The sequence below is a fragment of the Taeniopygia guttata genome, chromosome 8 (genome assembly GCF_048771995.1).
Source record: "Taeniopygia guttata chromosome 8, bTaeGut7.mat, whole genome shotgun sequence".
Taxonomy (NCBI): Eukaryota; Metazoa; Chordata; class Aves; order Passeriformes; family Estrildidae; genus Taeniopygia; species Taeniopygia guttata.
Window position 1 is genome coordinate 17779010 of NC_133033.1, and position 19666 is coordinate 17798675.

At 40.7% G+C, this 19666-nt stretch overlaps 1 protein-coding gene and 1 long non-coding RNA gene across 2 annotated transcripts in view; one reads left to right on the plus strand and one right to left on the minus strand.

Moving 5' to 3' along the window:
* Positions 1-87: 87 nt before the first annotated feature.
* Positions 88-19616, plus strand: LOC121470322 (uncharacterized). The gene is made up of 3 exons (XR_005981116.2): positions 88-3830; positions 5044-5184; positions 19489-19616. It is a non-coding gene; the product is annotated as an uncharacterized lncRNA (long non-coding RNA).
* Positions 16414-19666, minus strand: part of DPYD (dihydropyrimidine dehydrogenase) — a 438624-nt gene continuing 435371 nt past the window's right edge. The window contains exon 24 of the transcript XR_005981107.2: positions 16414-19639. The gene's annotated coding sequence lies outside the window, so the exon portion shown is untranslated. The remainder of the gene's footprint in view (positions 19640-19666) is intronic.

Below are 19666 nucleotides of genomic sequence, written 5' to 3' on the forward strand. Positions count from 1 at the left end.
ATGGGCAACTTGAGCAAGACTGTTCAGAACATCACAAGATTTACCAGCAAGATGTCCAGGTAACAGTGATGGTCTTAATGCTGAAATGAGGGGTGGGAATGTTGAGGATGTGTTTTCTATGGATGTATGTACAGGTTGAAATTAGACTTTAAATCTTATTGGATAGTTATAATGGTGATAGCAGCACTTCTAAACACATGCCAGGGCTTTCCATTTTATTGATGTGCAAAGCAAAATGCGAGGGTTTTTTTAAGGTTCTGACCCAATCCCTTTCCATCTGTATGGACCTGTTTCTCAGGAAAGATACTTACGGGATGTGGCAGAATTGTTATTTAGTTTGGGTTTTTTAGATCACAAAATCTACTGCTGTACTAAAGGAAGGGCTAGTAATGAGAAAGGATCAATTGACAAGAGAGGGTGATTGCTAGTGTTGAGGAGGGAAAATGTACGTGCTGCTCTCAGGGTTTTCTTAAAACAGTTTCTTTCAGCATGTTCTCTAATGACCTTGAAGGGTGAGGTTAATTTGATATTGATCAGATTAACGAATGTAAAATCTGGTAAATAAAAGCAATTAATTGAAAATAGTGAGGAGGTTGAATAAAAGTAAGGGGAGCTTTAACATTTGGAAGAACAAGAGTCTACAGAACTGCTGATGTTCCTGAAGTTACGCAAGAACTTGTGACTCCTTGTTACTTGCTAGAGAGAACTTTGATTCCAGGGGCCTCTTGTGCTTCAGCATTTGATGCTGTTCACACTGAACCAACCACTGAAGCACAGCAGAAAATAAGGTCTTGTCTCCCAGGATTTCTAGCTGGATTGCAAGCACACAGACTTTCTTTAGAGGCTTGTATTTAATTAGTCCTAACATGGCCCAGGAAAGTAGAGGAGATTTTGAGCTCGCTGTCAATGTTACGTTAAAGTACATGTGTGTCTTGTGACACGTTTAAGTTACTGAAAGAGGTAGAAGGATGTTGAGATTTAACAGATCTGTTTCTGAGCCTTGGCTGCAGACTTGGGGATCAGACACATGAGTGTCCCTGAGTTTAGTATTAGTGTTGGTCCTTGTTTCTGACCTTCGTGGCAAAATATTCTGCCTTCTTGCTAAAGATGTGCAGTGTCAGTGCAGGATATGGGACACCTGCACATCCTCATTTCCTTGATTCATGCAAATCCTGATTCATTCCTGATGAGCACATATTTCCACAGATGCTGACAGGTCATGAGAGTAAACCTAGCAGCACATCCCATGTGCTCAGAATTCATGATCCTCGTCTCTTCCAAAACAAACCCTGTAGTCTGTTCTTTACAGCACCTTGTGTTCTGGGAGGTGCTGGGGTTTATGGAAAGCCTCACAGTCCTAGCAGGGAAGCTCCAGTTTGCATTGTGCACTAACATCTTGAGTAGAGGCTTTAGGCAGATGCTTTTTCCTACTGTTGCTACTTATTCTGTCCTTTACATATAAATGAGAAGACATGAGAAAATCAGCAAGTGAGCCCAGGCACCAGGCCGTTTGCTTTCATGCAGTGGGCAGAGAGAGAAAATGAAGTAGTGTTAACTGCCTACCTCACTGCCTCCTTCAGCCCATTCTCATCCCATGAGTCCACTGAAAAGCCTCTCACATTTCTGTACTAGAAATAACATTAGCAGGGAAAAAAACCCAACCACACTCCACATACTGCAGCTGTATCATCTTTTCCCAGGTGCCCGTGTTGCTTTTACGAAAAATAATAGAAACAATAGAGGGGAAAGACAGAGCACAAACAATTCCCACTCTTCCCCTTGAAGTGAGCAGTTTAAAAATGGGCTTATTTTGTTAGAATTCAGGGTAAATGCTTTTCAATAGATGAGGGATACTTTAGCTCAGTTCCAATGGACTCCACCAAATCAACCTCCCACCCAATTCAATTAATTCCCTTCCCCCTGTGTGTAAGGAACAAGGTTTGGATATAAAAACACTAAATGTAAGATTAAAACGTCTACAGAGATGATCAGAAGGGAGTCTATTTTAATAACCCTCTCAGATTGCTGTGCATGAGATGTGGAAATAGGAGGTTTAATCTCAGTGCAGTGCCTTTACAATTATAATCAGAACTGAGCTGAGTATTGGTCAATAGGAAATTTGCTCCTCAGGGTAGGGAGAGGACTGTAACAAGAATTAAGTCTCAGGATGTTAGTGAAGGAAACCATCTGAAAAGAATAATCAACTGCAGTGGTATAGATCTGGGGTTCCCAGAAAGAATTGTTCAAAATTAAACAAAAACCCAGAGCAAGAAACAGCAGAAAATTCACAGAGACTAAGATGATCATTGTGCAAGCACGAGAGAAACACAAGTTCCAAGTGCCTGATGCTTTCCTTTGGTGATTTTCTTGCTTTAAGATATTTACAGCTGGTGTCAGTGTAAAAGGAAGAAATTGTTCAGTCTTTCCTTATGCCCAAGATTGGTTCCTGTTGATTCCTTTGAAGGCAGGGAGGCCCTGCAAGAGAGAGGGCTGGGCAATCACCAGCCATAGGAAGTTCTACAAGGGAAAGTGCTGGGCTCAGCACCTGGGATGGGGCAGCCCTGGGTGTACAGACAGACTGGGGAATGAGAGGCTGGACAGCAGAAAGGGGCCAAGGAAGGGGCCTGGGGGACCTGGTCAAGGGAAAGTTGAACGTGAGCCAGCAGTGGCCTGGCAGGAGGGACACCCCTGTCCTGGGGACATCAGGGACAGCACGGCCAGCCCAGCAAGGGAGGGGATTGTCCCGCTCTGCTCGGAGCTGGGGTGGCCTCACCTCAAGGGCTGGTGGCAGTTCTGGGTGCCACAATAGAAAAAAGACATCGAGCTGTTAGGGAGGGTCCAAAGGAGGGCAGCAAGGATGGTGAAGGCTCCAGAAAGGAAACTGTATGAGGAGTGGCTGAGGTCACTTGGTCTGTTCAGCCTGGAGAAAAGGAGACTGAGGGGAGACCTCGCTGCAGTTACAGCTTCCTTGTGAGGGGAAGAGGAGGGGCAGACACTCATCTCCTCTGTGGTGACAGTGACAGGACCTGAGGAAATGGACTGAATTTGTGTCTTGGGAGGTTTAGGTTGGATATCAGGAAAAGGTTCTTCACCCAGAGGGTGTTTGGGCACTGGAACAGGCTCCCCAGGGAAGTGGTCACAGCAGCAGCCTGGCAGAGGACAAGAAGTTGTTAGCACTGTCAGGCACAGGGTGTGACTCGTGGGGGGTCCCATGCGGGCCAGGAGTTTAATGACCCTGTGGGTGCCTTCCAAATCAGCATATTCTGTGATTCATACTCAAAACAGGAAATGGTTTTAGCGAAAGGCACTTCACAAAATTTTTTTCTGGAATTACAGCACATATGCATGAAAATGTTTGCATTTCTTCAGGTTCTGACCACCTATTAGAACTTCAAATTTTCCTGTCAGTGTGTAAATATTAACAAGTCAGGATACTTTTTATGCCAAGGCAATTTAATGTGAGGGCAAGCTATTGCCTTAATACTTTTTAAAGTTGAAGATTTTCTAATATCAGCCATTAATCACAATTGTTAGTCCCCCATGATTTAAATAGTGCAGTAGAGGTGTCCATTTCTTATGCAGAAGAAGTAGAATGTACAATGTGGAGTTTCCTTAAGTCAAATCTTAGGCACATGATATGATACTTGAAATTACCACTTCAATTTAAAAGTGAATCTTGTTTCAAAGAGTTGACAGTTATGATGTCTTTTCAATATATTTATCACTGCTTCTGAATAATGAAATTACAGGACTCAAGGAAGTGGGATCAGGCCTCATCTTTGAAAACTGTCTCTGCTGGGGAAAAGTCTGGCAAGGCCAACAGCAGCCAGGTAACCCTGTCAGTCATACCACATCAGCCTGGGATTGCCTAGGAAAATATGTCAGAAATACCAGCCTGGGGCACAGAAATCAGCAAAACTGGCACCAGTGGGGGAAAAAGTCATTGGAGGTAGATTGTTTATTTTGTGTGAGGGTAAGACAGATAAAACAAGGTCAAATAATGGGTAGAGGTATGGTGAGGTATGCCAAGATATGCAAAACTCTCTATTTTACTGAAAACTGCAGGAATCACCTCCATATATAGGAGCAAGATATAGCAAAAATCTTGTAAAATTGAATATAAAATTTATTCTGGAGTGAACATAATCTAATTATTTGGGAGTTCAGATGAAAGTGATGCTAGTTCTTCTTAAAAACAGCACTGATGCTCTGGAAATCTTGAACAAGCTATTGAGGTTACAAGCAATTTTTTTTTCTTTTTAAATTTTGCTTCCAGTGCAAATGCATATGGTGCCACTGTGTCTCAAGCAATAAATAAGCAGATATCAGAAATGTAGCCTGTGTTTGACACTGCTTGAGCTGCCTCTGCCTCCCCAGAGTCTGAAGATGCAACACATTTCCATGGTGCCTACCTGAGTCAGAGCACCAGCTTGAAATAGCACTGAGAGGCTGGGGAGTGTCACAGTGCCATCAGCCTCGCCCATGTGCCCACCAGAGCTTATCTCCCTTCTTCAGACAAGAGATCAGACCTGTGCTCCTGAGAGGGAGGAAAGGCCTGAGCTATACTCTCAGTCATTCTGACTGTCCCAGGTAGATTATTTGGATGATTGCAGGATCATTTGGTGACTTTCTCTCATAAGGTATCTTTGAACCTAGCCTGCCTTAATCTAGTCCTGAATAGAAGTTAATTTAGAGCTATTCAGAAACTAATTTAGAGAGGTTTACTGAGCTCTCTTCAAGAGAGCAGTCTTTTAGGATTCCATTTCTAAATCGTGATTTTTCTTTTTACTGTGGTTTCCAGGCTCTGCATCAGGGAAAAATATCTTGGTTACTATTGCAGGACACGAGATGGCGGTTAATGGTAGTTATGTTATCTTTTAAGAAGTGCTGGATTCTTCTTGAAACACTGATGATACCTTTAAACAGCACATGTGGCACACCTGTGTGGCTCTTAACCCCACTAGTACAGACAGGGACACCAACAGCAGCTTGCAGTGACCCCTGAATTGCAGCTAACACCCAGTTTTCTCTATTTTTTCCCAGGAATCTCACTGCTGCCATTCTCGTTACATGCATCTTACCGACTGTCATCTTGCCACCAATCTCCTGAGGCCCAGTGATGCTGTTCAGATGAATCCCTGGCCGCCTTGCACCTGGTCCTGCAGTCTCCTGAAGAACACATGGGTATGAACAACATGTCCTAGGAGGATAACAGGGGATGGTTTACCTAGAGAGGTAACCACATACCGTCTAAGAAACCTCAGTATTTCCAACAACAAACCTAGAAGCAGCCAGCACTGGGTTTTCTGGAACACTTTTAAAGCATTTGATTTGCCAGTTGTCTGAAGACTTTGGATGAACCTCATTCTAAACTTCAGGCTCTTGTGTCTTGAGGCCATCAGATGTATGAGATGCTGAAGAGATTGAGCAGCAAACACATTTGAGGCCATGCAAGCACCACAGAATTGGCTCCTGGTCTGCATGTTGTCCATCTGACATAGATTTCTTTTGAGAGAAATAATTTGCCTTTGGCCAATTTATTGTATTTCTGATGGGTTCAGAACAAGGACCATAAAGCATGAATTGTGGGGCAGTGTAAAAACAGGCAGAGATTAGTGTCCCCTGTTGCTAACTGATTACCAAAAAAACCCTTTGGGGGCATTGTGGAGACTCCTGCTCTGGAGGATTAATGTATTATCTTGGTGGTGCATCAGTGTTTTCTGACTGAAATGACTCCAAAACAATAATTCTTTAGGTAATAGAGGGTAAGAGCAGGAAGGATACAGGTGAACCTGAAGGAGGTGAGCTTTAGGGCTTCCCCCCTAAATCTGAAATGTGGCACCAAGGCACCCAGGTGAGCACTCACCTGCTGCTTCACTTGCAAGACAAACATGCAGCTTAGCCCAGGGCATCGCCCTTGCTCAGAGCTCTTCTCCACTTCAGCTGAATTGTATCCAGCACCTGATCCCACCTGTGCAAACAGGGCATGACCTATTGATGGCGTGGTTTGCATTGACCTTAAACTGAGGTATTTTAATTCATATTTAGCATAAGGAAGAAGTAAGACCTTCAGTGTTCACATGGTATACCTTTCTGTGCCCATGCAACCCAGTCTAAGGTCTGCCCCTAAATTCCAGCTGGTTGTCGGAGTTCAGGATTTTCCTGAAGTGTCAGGTTGGGAGTCTTGTTTTCAGAGAGAACTTTTGAAAAAATTGTGGTTGGTGGAGAAGTTAACTTGGGTTGAGATGTTTTCTTTTTCTGTTATTCCTTCCAGTCAGATTACTAAATTGATTAAAAAGCTGTTTTTAAAACAGAGAATTACTCAGCCTTTTGTAGTTCCTTTTACAAGAAAAACGTGCTCAATAGAAAGGAGCCTAAGGTTTGCAGTAGAGAGAGATAGCCCTGTAATCTTTGTGTCTATGTGTGGGAAGTACTTGAAAATTGCCTCCTACAGACAGATTAGTGAATTGTTGGGAGAGGAAAGTTTCTTAAAAATTACGCTTTGCATAAACTTTAAATTGCAGAAAACATCTACTTTCCTGTTATCTCCATTATTTATGTACTATCTGAAACAAATGTCAGGCTGACACCTCACAAATTGTTTGCTACTGATTCTCCTATTACTTTACAGATGTTCCAAAAGTTTTCACACCAGCTTCTCAGAAAATATCCAAAGATGAGAGCAGGTTTCATTCTGTAGCATCATTGTTTTGGCAGGTATGAAGAAAGTTGAGTGGGCTGATCACGTGCTTCCCATCTGTCAGCTCATCACTCTTAATAGGTGCTTGAAGGAAAATTGCAGTTATTTCACACAGCACTGGAAGCTGAAAGTTCATATGTCAAGAAAAGATGGACATGGAAATAACAGACTTTTTTATCTACAAAAGACATCCCTGTGCTGCCCTGTTGGGGGTAGTTATCTTTTGTGCACTTGTGATCTTGGTCTAATACGGATTTGCTGATGCTCACTGAAAAGGACATTACCCACAGTCTGGGCCTCTCTTCCTCAAGACACTGAAATATAGAACAGGATTTTTTCAGTAGCGCTGAAGTCACCCTAAAGGCTGACAGAGAGCTACAGTGAGAGGTTTTCCTGATTCCTGGAACTATAGTTTTCAGGAACTATTCCTGAGTGCCAGCTATTGCCGCCTCTCTCCCAGTTGCTGTGTGTATTGCTGCTTCTTGCCCACAGAGGTAAGGGCACAGCAGTTTCACAGGAGCAGGTCCATATATCTACCATGGATATATGGTTCCTCCCAGCGCATGTTGGACTCTATACCTTTAGTGGTTTTAATGACTAAACCATAAAATGTTCTTCTCTTGCTTGTCTGAAACCCATTCTAACAACCCAGTCAAACTGCCCACATCTGTGGCTTCCTGGGCTGCAATTTATCTCGGATGATAAATACAGAAAGCTGTGCTTAACCTGGATTAGAGGCATCCTGCAGTGTTGGAAACAGCTCAGTGCTTGCAGCTTTGGGTACAGCATGTTACAGCATGACGGTGGCATGGCTGAGTTGTTAAAATGGCCAGTTTTCCATTTGTAGTGCATCAGTCAAATAAAACTTGTCTTGCTATTGGTTGTTAACAGCAGCTAAGCAAGCTCTTCAGTGTGATTCATCTCCCCTAAATTTAGCTGCCTAAATATTAGGCATCTCATCTGAACCAGTCATCTACCGTAGTCTCAAAATTAGTCATCAGAGATAAGCAGCTCAACAGTACCTGTGTCAAGAGAGGGTTCTGGCAGAGCTAGGGAGTTAACTCATCTCTGGAGTAACTGTTTTTCTCCACTCTTTCTGACTTCATTTAGTGACTTTTGACAGCAAGGCAAGGGAAGGTCTCTTTGTTCTGTTTTTCAAAAGTATCTTTTCCATTTCAGCTATCAATAGCCTTCCTTTTGATTATTAAAAAAGTCTTTGTTTGTGAAACACCACCTGGATTTGCTGCCCTGATTTTTAGTTATTGTCTCTCATTTTCTTCTTGTTTCTCCTGATTGTGAATTAGAATAATTTCCAAGGTTGGATGAAAAAGAAATGTTCTTTATTTTTTATTTAAACACATTTTTTTCCAGTAATCAATAGCACAACTGGAACTCTGGGTTACAATGCTTTCTCCTTAAAAACATAGATCAGAGTGTTGTGAAGCTATACATCTTCCCTGTCAAACATTTAATTTATTGTGCTGTTCATTTATAGCTAGAGACTAGAGAACTATTGGTTGACAAAAGAGGATGGATGACTCTTTTATTGAGTCCTTATACAGCTGGCAGAAGATAGAGCAAATGGAGGAAGATTTGCAACACTCATTTCCAACTTCTAATAAATTGTGGATGGATCACAAGGAATTTATGCTAACTTAAATATATTTCCAAAGGATCAGGAATTGGCAATCATTTGTCTCCTTCACTGTGGTTAAACTTGAGCATCAGAAAGCAGGTTAAGAAGAATCTTCAATAGTGGTTCACAACAGCTAATGTGGCTATAGACAAATAAACAGCACAATCCATTTCTAACTCAGTTATGGCTATTGCTTTATCCCTCTGAAGCTAAAGCAATATTAGCATCCGAACAGTTCTTGTTTAGTGTTATTTATCCCATTATTTGTCAGCTCTCCTTGTCAAGTGAGGGTTTTATGGTGGTGGCCAAGTGATTTCAGTACTTCTCTGGGGCTCACTTTGTTGGGGTGTGCCCCGGAGGGTCCTGCTGGGGAATTGCTCTGAGCCCCAGTGCTGCTGCTGCTGCTGCCTCAGACTGTGGTTATGAGGCACTGGGCATCCCTCAGCCACCACTCCTACAATTGTCTTCCTTTGATCATTTTGATGTACACAGAAATCTCACCATGGCAGAAAAATACAGAAGCTTATTGGTTTGAACTAATAATTTCCTGGGTTTAATATATGTCTGGGTTTTTGCAGTATCAAGTTGTAGGTTTTATCTTCAGTGTTGGGGACCTTTGTCACTCTGCTCCTTTGCTTTTTCTTAGCATATCTGAACCCATCTTTCTCGCTATCTCTAATGATGTTCCAGAAGAATTTTTTATTAACTGCGATATCTTCTTCTTGAGGGAAGTTATGCTATAACATTTAAAATACATCTTTTTTTTTTTTAATGATCTCTTGACTGCATATTAGCAGTGGGTATGAGCCATGCAATTTGAACTTCAATCTGCTTTGTTATCTAGTAACAGTAGAGGTCTTATATCCTCCCTCTCAATCACTAGAGAGGGGAATGAATCCTATTTAGCCATAGCAATTAAAGAGACTGTGATTGGTTTCAAGTTAGAAATCCTAATGGGTTGGTTGGAATAAATAGCTGCATTCTACAATTCTCCAACTTTCCTTAATTCCTCGTTTCACTTTTCTTCAATTAATCTTTTATTTATGCAGTTTAAGGTTAGTATTACAGTTTATGCACATGTGTGTAGAGTGTGTACACTGGATAGCTACTGGCAAAGAGGATTGCAGAAGCCATTATGCTCATAGAAGCTAAACAGAGGTGAATGAGTACATTCTATAATAATTCTCTTCAGAATTTCAAACAGTGTGTATATGAAGTAAATGCAAGGAAAGTGTTCTCTGAGCTTTTTAAAATGAAGTGAAATTCCTGTTTGCAACATCTTAATAAACAGAAACAGGCTAAGACACATTTCTTTTAGCTGCACAAAAATGAATGGCATTTCAATCAATAAACACAATAGTGAAGAGTAGCTGGTTTTAAGTATGCAGCTACAAATGTGAAATACAGTAAGTATTTAGAAATAAATTGAAAAAAAAACTGGGATTAATGCATTTTTTATTTTTTAGAAAATATACTTACATAGTTATCAACACTGACCATCAAATTAACATGCAGAATTAATAATGTGTGATTTATCTTTGAAATTAGGAATGCTTTTATATCACTACCTCATTATGAAAGAGTCAGCCTGGTAAAGTAATACAAAAAGGCTCATAAATGGAACAGTACAAATCAAAATAATTACCTTTACTCATATTCAGAAAGGTTCCTGTGTAGAACAGGTAGAAGAAAGGAAAAGGAATGCATAGATGTGATATGATGTAACAGAACTCCCCAGACTTCCATTCTACTTGCACATCTTAGTACCTTTCAGGGAAAGTACTGGGTCAGATTTTGCTACTTAAAAGCTTTTAAATACCTTGTATTAAAAATATTATGCAGAGAAGGAGAAGGCTATGGCACTTTTAAGAATTAACACTTCAGAATATCTGCCTGTATACATGCCTGCGTGGAACATTTTTTCCATCTTGTCTTAAGAAATCTTTTTTACAGAGACAGTGTTTTCCAGTGCAGATTTCTGTCTTCCAAGCTTCATGAAACCCAGAGACAACCTCTGAGTTTGTGGAAATGCTCTTTGAAAAATAGTTTCACCCTTATTCCCCAAAACCTACCCTGCTGGTCTGTTCTCCATAGCTTTCTCAACAAACAGTTGACAAAGCCGTTTTCATCCAGCAGTAATTCTGACCCAAACTAGCAGTGTTTTGCTTCCCAAGTTCGCGGTGTGGACTCCAAGTGGCCGTTCTGGGGCGCTTTGCCCAGTGCCCTTGGCTGGCTGAGCTGGTCAGGAGGCTTTGCTGGCATGGCCGGAGGGGAGGCCAGGCAGGGCTGGGCACACGGAGCGCTCAGCAGGGCTGGCAACAGCAGGAGGCTCCTCCTGCCCCCCTCTGCCATGGGGCACGGAGTTCAGCTGTAAAACGTGGCCTGTCTTGAGCAGGTACAGCCAAGAACTGATCCCTTGATTCCTCACCAGACCTTGGCCAGTATCGGGGCAACTTGTCCCCAGCTGAGTAAGAATTGGCACAGACTCCATGTATTACAGAAGGCTGATCAATAATCTTTATTAAGAAACCCATTGCTCTTATAGACTAGTTCGCTACAGGTGTAATTGATTGGTCCTTGTCTCAAAACACCATCACCATTGGCTAATTAAGAAACCATCCTTTGGTAAACAAATCTCCATAACACATCCCACACGTTCACAACAGGTGCAGCAAGTTAAGGTAAGAATTGTTCTCATTCTTTTCTCTGATCTTCTCCCAGCCTTTCCCAGCACGAGGCCTGGGCCTGTTGTGTTTCTCTCTGTGGCCAGAGAGCTCCTGCCACAGGGACAGCCCTTACCCCAGTGTTAATGAGTGTTCTGGTAATTAACATACTACAAAGTAGTCCCGTGGGTAAGTCTCCAAAGGGGCAGGGTGGTCTGCACTAACTCCTGTAAGGACTGGGTTTGCACTCTGTGAATTTATTGATAGGCATTATTGCAATAACCATAGGTACCCTGGACCTACCAGGGCAATCTGAGGTTTGTACTATTCTGCATTTGCATTCAACATCTTAGAAAGGAAATTAAAAAAAAAAAAAACAAAAAACAAGCAAATCAGACTCCAGTTACTTCATAGAAACATATTTGCACCTTTTTTCCCCATTTTTGAAGAACTGTATTGAGATAAAAATATATGGCTGGGAGAAGATCTGTTAGAATTAAACTGCAATCATTGTAAACAACAGTAAAATGTCCAGTATTTCTACTTTCCCTTTTCTGTTCCTTTTATTTTTTCAATAAATAACAGACTTGTTCAATAAGTGCAATAGACTTTTTCAGTAGACCATCATGGATTTTATTTTTGTTGTGCTTTTTATATCATGCTGCTTTAAAAAATCCATTTTGCCAGGCTGTTTTTAATTTAAGCTCATTGCAAATTATTTGTTTGTCCCAGGTACATCTTGCATTTAGTGCAATAGCTACCACTGAGTTCTTGATTGCATGGGGTGATAAAACATAGAATGGCTAGAAACTCAACATTAGTTCCTGAAATTCCTGTTGCATCCTCTCCCATACTGCCTCCCTTTTACCCAGGTTTACATGCATTCTTATATTTTTTTCCAAAAGGTAAAGTAAAAAAAAACACTTCCCCTCCTGAATTTCTAAGATGCACACCAGGGAAAACACAGGAGGAGGTTTTGTTTAAAATAGCCTCAGCAACATTGAGGCAAGTGATGTTTTATTATGTTTCTTGGTGAACTTGCTATTCATCAACTCTATCCTAACTGCAGAAGTATGCCTGAAAAAATAAGTGTTCAATGATTTACACAGAGAAAACTTATAAGGTGTTCATTACCTTTTCATAAAGTTTCCTTGCTTGTCTTATGTGCAAGCAAAAAAACCTAACTATTTTTCTACCTCTCTCAGTATTTCATAGGCTCTCCTGCTGTACCCTTGCTGGTTTGATTTCCAGTCTCCAGTTAGCATGCAGAGCCAGGTTTTTATGAAGTTCAAGAACTTACTTGTTGCTTTGGTGTCACAGCCATTTCCCTGAGTGGGTGATAAAGCAAGTCTGTGTCCATACACCAGATATTACACCCAGCAATGAAATTTTAGCATGTTGTTGTATGGACTCTCAAGTAGAAGAAACAGAATAACCTCCCTTCGAGATGTTTTATCGCCAACCCTTATCACACAAAACAATCTTTTCATTATTATAGCTTTTTTCATTATTAATATCTTACTTTCCCAACAAATATCCACTGTAGTCTTTTTTTGATAAGTCAACATATTTGTTCCTCCCCCAGCAATACAAAATAGCAAGAAAACAATATTTTCTGAAGATAAGAAGGAATACTGAAGGTAAGAGGAATACTGAAGTTTGCTACACGTGTTTTAACCTTGACTTAAATTTAAAAATTTGTTGCATACATTTAGAATATTCACTTTTTGTTTAAATGGTTTTAAACTTTTAAAGGGTGAGATGGATTGTGCTTTTTTTCTCTTGCTGTCTTTTTGGTGCATCTTCACATAGGGATGTATTTGCCTTTTGGGAAGTTGACAGTGTAAGTGGCTGACAAACTAGCTAATAAATCTGAGGTTAATAGGGTTGTAGACAGCCAAGTACCTAGGCGTAGGAAGGATCACCAGCCACAGAATGCTGCACATCTAGAAGCTGTCAATACAGAGTATGAAAAATTCAAAGGACAAAGCAAAAGTAGAAGTTCCAACTCATTTTTCTGCTTGCTGAAGCAATCTCTCACATCAGCATATCCTGGTCCTCTAGGGAAGGCATGTATTTAGGGTTTGATCTTGATTCTACTCATGCCAGAAAAAAAGTCTCTTTTTCAACCCTAAGTGGAGAGGATCAGATTGCTAATGATTGTTACCCCAGAAAATAAACCCACAAGTAGAAAGGCCTCAGGTTATACCAGTATGATATGTCTCTGTAAGAAGTAGTACTCTCTACTGCTTGTGTAGAAATCAGTTTGAATTCATTTAGAGGTATTTAGAGATGGGTATTAGAGCTTTAAATCTGATTATTCTAGTTCTCTTAATTAGTAGACCAAATGTTTGATACAGCTGCTGTGCACTCATGGTATTGAGGACAGTTTCCATCCAGAGGAAAAAAAAATCTTTTGAAGAAATTTTCTGTGCAGTAAATTAAATCACTTGAAGTAGCTTGTGGCCAGAAATTTGAGTAAGCCAGCATGGGGCTCTGGGATTCAGCAGAGCTGAACTGATGGTTGTCACCTGTGATTGTCATTGAATTATGCAATGGAATTCTCTTAATGCCTGAACACAAGTATGAAATAGGAAAGGGTGAAAAGATGTTACCATTCCACCAAAACTCTTCAAAGAAATGACAGTTGCTGAAGTACTGCATCTTCAATATACTCTCCACTTGTCTGAAGCCACCATAAAAATAGCTGGCTGGAGACTTAAAGGTGTGCACATCACAGATCTGCCAGGGAAGCCCTGCCTGCACTAGGCAGACTGCCAGGCTGCTCAGCGGGGTTCTTTGAAGGCATGATGCCCTGAAGGCTCCGATTTTTCCCTCTTCTTCCCGGCGAGATGTCTCAGATGTGTTTTGATCATGGAAAGACCTTGCCAAGGGGTTATCATTTCAAAGGGAGCCAGGATGCCACGCACAGCTGGTCTGGAGTAGCCTGCCTGTGGGAACCCAGGAAGGGAGATATTCCCCCTGCCCTGGGCTCCCATGCCTGCCTCTGTTCTCGGAGGTGCTGGGGACACCATCCCATCTCACAGCCTCCCACCTGTGGAAGAGCAGCAGCAGTTCCTGCTGGCAGCTGCCTACAGCTGGGGAATGCTGTACAGAGTGGCACAGAGAAGCAGGAAATGGGATCTGAGCTTACCAAAAGGGAAGACCTGGCAGAGCTCTGCTCTGGTTGGCCTTTCTCACAAGGTTGCCACATGGCCATGGCTGAGCCACCATGAAGCCCATCCTCTGTGCCTTTGTGTTGCAAGGTTGAACTGGTGCCCTGAGCTGGGATTTTATCTCTTATAAATAACTTTTTAAAAATACGTATTAGCCACATAAGGCCACAAGTTCTTATACAAAAGTCTTGGTCTTTTAGCATGGTGTTCTGCAGGAAGGTGCTGGTGGGAGGTGTCATGTAAGACCCAGTGTGTGGTTTAAGTGCCAGTTTGGGGACACTGGGGAATGACAGCAAATCTCGATTCACAGTGTTACCTGAAAAAACACCCTTGCCCAAAGTGCTTGGGTGTGCCATTGACTGTGGCAGAAATTCTAGAAACCATGCAAGATCAACTTATTGATGAATAAAATCAGGTGAAATTAAAGTTGGGCAAACAAGAAATGTGCTTGGAAGTGTTTCTCTCTGGCCCACAGGAAAAGGTGTGTTAATAAGCACAATGGTTGTATTTTCAATGAAATGTGGTTTGATGCTTAAAGGGGAGATGGATAATTAAGACTTCATCTTCCAAAATATTAAATATTGATTTGTAGACATTTAGCAGCAGGCATAAAGCTCTTCTGAGAACTAGCTGTAACTGTCTAAAAGATTATAAAAGATTTTCTTATTATAAAATATTTTTTTCTTATTATAAAAGATTTTTATACTTTTCCATGTAGAATTTAGCATATATTTTTTTATTTAAAATTTATGAAATGAGACTAAAATAAATCAGGAGATAAACTTCTAGCCCTCTGAGTGTGTTTCAGTCCTGCTTTGTGTGGCCTTGCAGAATCAAAATGGATATATGATTTTTTTTAAAGTTTGTATTGGCTTTTGGCTTATTGAAGTGTCAGGAGGTTTATAAGCTCCTAAACTCCAGTTTTGATTGTTTTATCCAACTACTGTCACTTCTTATCAGTATTAAAGGCAGAAATCAAAAGCATGGGACCCGTGGGAAGAAGAGTTGCAGATGTACACTGCTGCTCTTTTTTGTCACTGTTCTGAACTGTGCCCCTCTGCTCCCGACAGGAAACCCACAATGAGATAAGGAGGCGAGTTTCATACCTCATTAATTCATTTGTGAATTAAACAATGGTGTTTTTAGTTTGAGTGTATATCTTTCCACCCGCCTTATCCTTTCTTTATGACTTGTGAAATTGCTGAAGTCCAGCATGTCCCATATCACTTAGGACAGCTTTGCTCTAGGAGCCCATTTGCCTCCAGCCTTTCACTAACTGTACACTGGGAATCAAGACACTTTGTTTAAACAGGTGAAAAAAGAATATTCCAGCTCAGCTGTATCTTGCAATGTTTCTCCCAAAGAGAAAGTAACCTAGATGGGTTTGAGAGCTTGGCTCTGAGCATGGCACTTGCTGCTCTGAGCAAAGTGAAGCAGATGCTGAGCTCCCTGCAGGGGCTGGGCAGGGGCTGCCCCCAGGACACTGCTGTGGTCCCTAGGAGGAAGGGGTAAAGTCGTTTGAAAAACCATCTCTCTGCAGAAAGAAAACACCCCACAGGAAAGGGAAAGGAAGAGTTTATTCTTACTAGGCAGTTCTGGGTGGGGTCTTTCCTTAATCACAGCTCAGATGCAAAAATATCTTCACTGAGTAAACTGGAGTATTTTGACACCAGTTCACTATAACTATATGCTCATGGTTCCGTGGTCAATCTGTGTAGTAATAGCCATTCTTGTGAATCAAGGACTTTATTAATGGTAAAAGCATGTGCATAACTTCTCTTTTTCTTTATTTTCTTTTTTTTTTTTTTTTGAGATATCTGTGCATTAGAAACTGACATGAATTTTCACAGTCAATTTGTTAAATTCAATACACGTATTAACCCTAAGAAGCTGCATTTTCTGTGCTTTATTTGCAGTAGTTTCAAGTTGATCAAATCTGTTTCAGAATGTTCTCTATTTTATGGGAACTCGCTTTAAAGAAGTGTAAGCAAAATACATTCATTTCACCACTGGATCAATTCATTAGGTTTTAAAAGTACATTTCCACTCTACCATCGAGACCAGTAAAGGGAAAAAGGGAGGAGCAATGACAGAAAATCTATTTGACAGAATAAATAGTTTCTTTGCACATATGTATATATAGGTGTGTGGGTTTATATGGGTAAAGTAATGGTGATGGCACTGATGAGGCAGACATGTTTTAGCATTATAATGACAAATTGTAAAAGATGACACATGTTTAAAAAAAAGATGATGTTTATTGGAGGCTTGATTATTTCCTACCTTCACCAAACAGAAAATTGACTGAGACAATAGAATACAGCAAGTTAGAGTCCAAATTGAAACACTAAGTCATGTCTACATGGCAAGCAGAAAGTAATTAAAAAAGGAATCACCAGTTTTAGAGGAGGGAAAAGAGAGAGGAAACACAATTAGAATTCAATACTTAAATCGTACTTAAACTCTGCAATTGCAAAAAAACAGATAGTTCATAAATAAGGATTTGCAGTGGCACAAGCAGCAGGGTAAGACACTAGAGTGAAGCATGCAAATTGTACATTTGCACATTTCTAAGTAAGCATACAGACCAGATATTTTTTGTGTCCTTGGGTGCTTATTACATTCCTTACCTCCTTTGACCATTTCAGCTGGGCTATAGACCCAGAAGGGATATACATTTTATGTTCTTTTCATTTTGACATTTTTACGGTTAGATGTTGTGCAGACTTAAATTTTTTTGTGCTCAACTTTAGCTACTCGAATCCTGATGTCCTCTCATTTATCCTGTCATCTGTCATTGATGTAACTGACTTCTGTGACAGTGTTGACAGAATTTATCTAAGAGTTTGCTGGATGGCACATTTCACAGAGTCAAATATAAATAAAAGGGTCCATCACCTGGGGGATATGGGATTGGAAGTCAATGGGTGTTGAAGGTGCTTAGTTTCACAAAGACCTATTCAAGAACTCACACAATCCAGTCTTATAGATTTATCTCTTTATATATGACCATGTTTATATTCCCTTCAGGTCAGGTAGCAATATGTTGTTCTTCTTTTTTTCTTTCCTAAGACCTGGCAGATAATCAAATATGTACCTGCATTTCTTTCTGACATTTCGGAAATGCTAAATATTGTATTCTGGTGATAATGCTTTCTGAAGAAGGAAGGAATGGCCCATTTAATAATGTATACTTCATTTACAGTTTGGAGTGTTAGCCAACTACTTGTGATGATACTTCTTCCAGTCATAATACTGATATATGCAGAGTTCTAACTACATTTTTAAATAGAAAAACAACTGAATGATACATTCAAAATAATTCATGGAGAGGAAATAGATGTATTTCAGCATGGGAGAATATTTATGCATTATTTAACAGCAATAATGTTTGAATTCATACATTATGCAAATGCCATTATAATCAGGAAAATGAAAGAACTTGGACTGCTGCAACATCTTTAAATCTACCATTAGGTACTTATTTGTGCATATCATTTAATACTGCACAATGTTACAGTATGTCACTTGAAAAGAGAAGTTATCAGAGACTAACAGGTTATAAAAAAGTAAAGCTGATGAATCCTGATTGCTACCTTGATGCTAATGTCTATAAATTTATCAGCAAACAAGAGTAAAGGCTTTAATGGTAATTTACATAAACTTCTCTTCTGGAGACGAGTACTGTGGTTTTACACACGGTTCCCATTTTGCATTGTGATCCTTATCCATCCCCACCCCCACATGACAGACCGGCACACAGCGTGGGCTGACACTGCCAAATTGTATTTTCTAAATGTATCAGCAGCTATGTTCCAAAACTATCAAAAGCAGCAAGCCTGGCCATATAAAACCAAAGCTGCTTCTATTTCCTCTTATCTTCAAAACAAAACATTAAAAAAAAAAGAGAGAAAACAATAAAAAAGAAAAAGCCTGTGTTTTGGAGAAGAGCATTAATAGACCTGCTCTTAGTATTTGGTTCTGTTTACACCTCTGCTTAACTAGATCCATAACCCCACACATTTGCTTATCTGTAAGTACCCACGCACTTCACTGCAGCGTTTTGTGCCCCATTTCCAGGCAGTGGGAGCTGTGGCAGTGGGAGCAGCAGCCAGCCCAGCCTGGGAGCAGCCAGCGCAGCCCTGCCGGAGGGGCTGCTCTCCCTGCCCCATGCTGGGGCTCTCCTGTCTCTCCCTGCCACTCCTGCTTTTGTTTCCTCAGTCTTTCTGTTCTCATCAATGGTCTCTTTTTCTCCTCTTTTTAAATAGCTGTACCATTTCTTTCTTTTGCCCCCTTCAGGCAGGCTGTCCCAGCCACATGGTCCTTACAGCCTTCCCTCTTCAGTACTTCACAGATAAATTAATTCTCCTCCAAATTATACACGAAATCTCCATGGCACATAGTACTCTCATGCTACGAAGCAGAAACACAGCTAGTCAGACTTTTGTCCTCAAAAGTGACTGGTGTATTTGAGCCTAAGGAGCTGAGGGTTCAGCCGTGTTCAAGTCATTCTTTGGAGCAATAATCTCATGCTACACTTAAAAGAATGTTCTCTCACAGTCAAAGGTGTGCATAGTGGTAAAGGGAGAGCTAAACGTTCCCCTTGTAGTTGATGAGTGAACAACATTTCTTCAGAATTACTTGTATTGCAAAACTCTTCATTTGTAATAACTAATATTTCTGTTAATCATAAAAATGAGAGCAAATAGAACTGAGGAACAACTGTACTGGCAGAGCAATCTATTTTCTTAACTCATTAAATAAAGCTGGCCCATCACTTGTCCAGGAGGTATTTACAGAAAAGGACAGCAGAGGGAAATTTTCATTCTGATTTCCATGTGTAGTTGTTGTGTGGCAAGCAAAAAAGAATTTACATGCAGCTGCAATCAATCTGGCACATCTCATAAACACTATATTCCCCTAATAGCTCAGGAATTCGGAACAGATCTTGCAACTGGGTGGCATTTGGGCACAGTTTGGGTGCTCACCAGTTTGAATCCAGTCGACAGCCTGGAATTTTCACTGTGATGGAGTCTTCCAGAAATGATTACTTTTTATGTCAGAGTGGATGCAGTAGTGTTTGCTCTTCCATCATAAAGACTGCCAGGGCCTCTGCTATAAAATCTCTATTGCTAACAAGAAAACACAATTCAACCAATATATTGTGCTCCTGGCTAAGAACTGACATGCAAGAATTCATCCTGGAAATTTTTATTTGCAGAGAATGGTACTAATTTATCTGAATGCAAAATAATGCATGAACTTCCTTTTGTTGAATATTAACTACTTTTTTTTTTTTTTATGGCATTGTAGCAATGAGTTGTTGCGAAGCTCGTTGGGAAGAGAAAGGCGTGTAGGATGCAGCAGTCACCACGGTGCAATAGCATGTGCCCACTCCAGTGCCAACTGGGTCACCAGCTGATGACGAGGAAAAGAGGACTGCACAAACTGGAGTCAGTACGTCCTGCAATGGCAAATCAATTAATTAGAT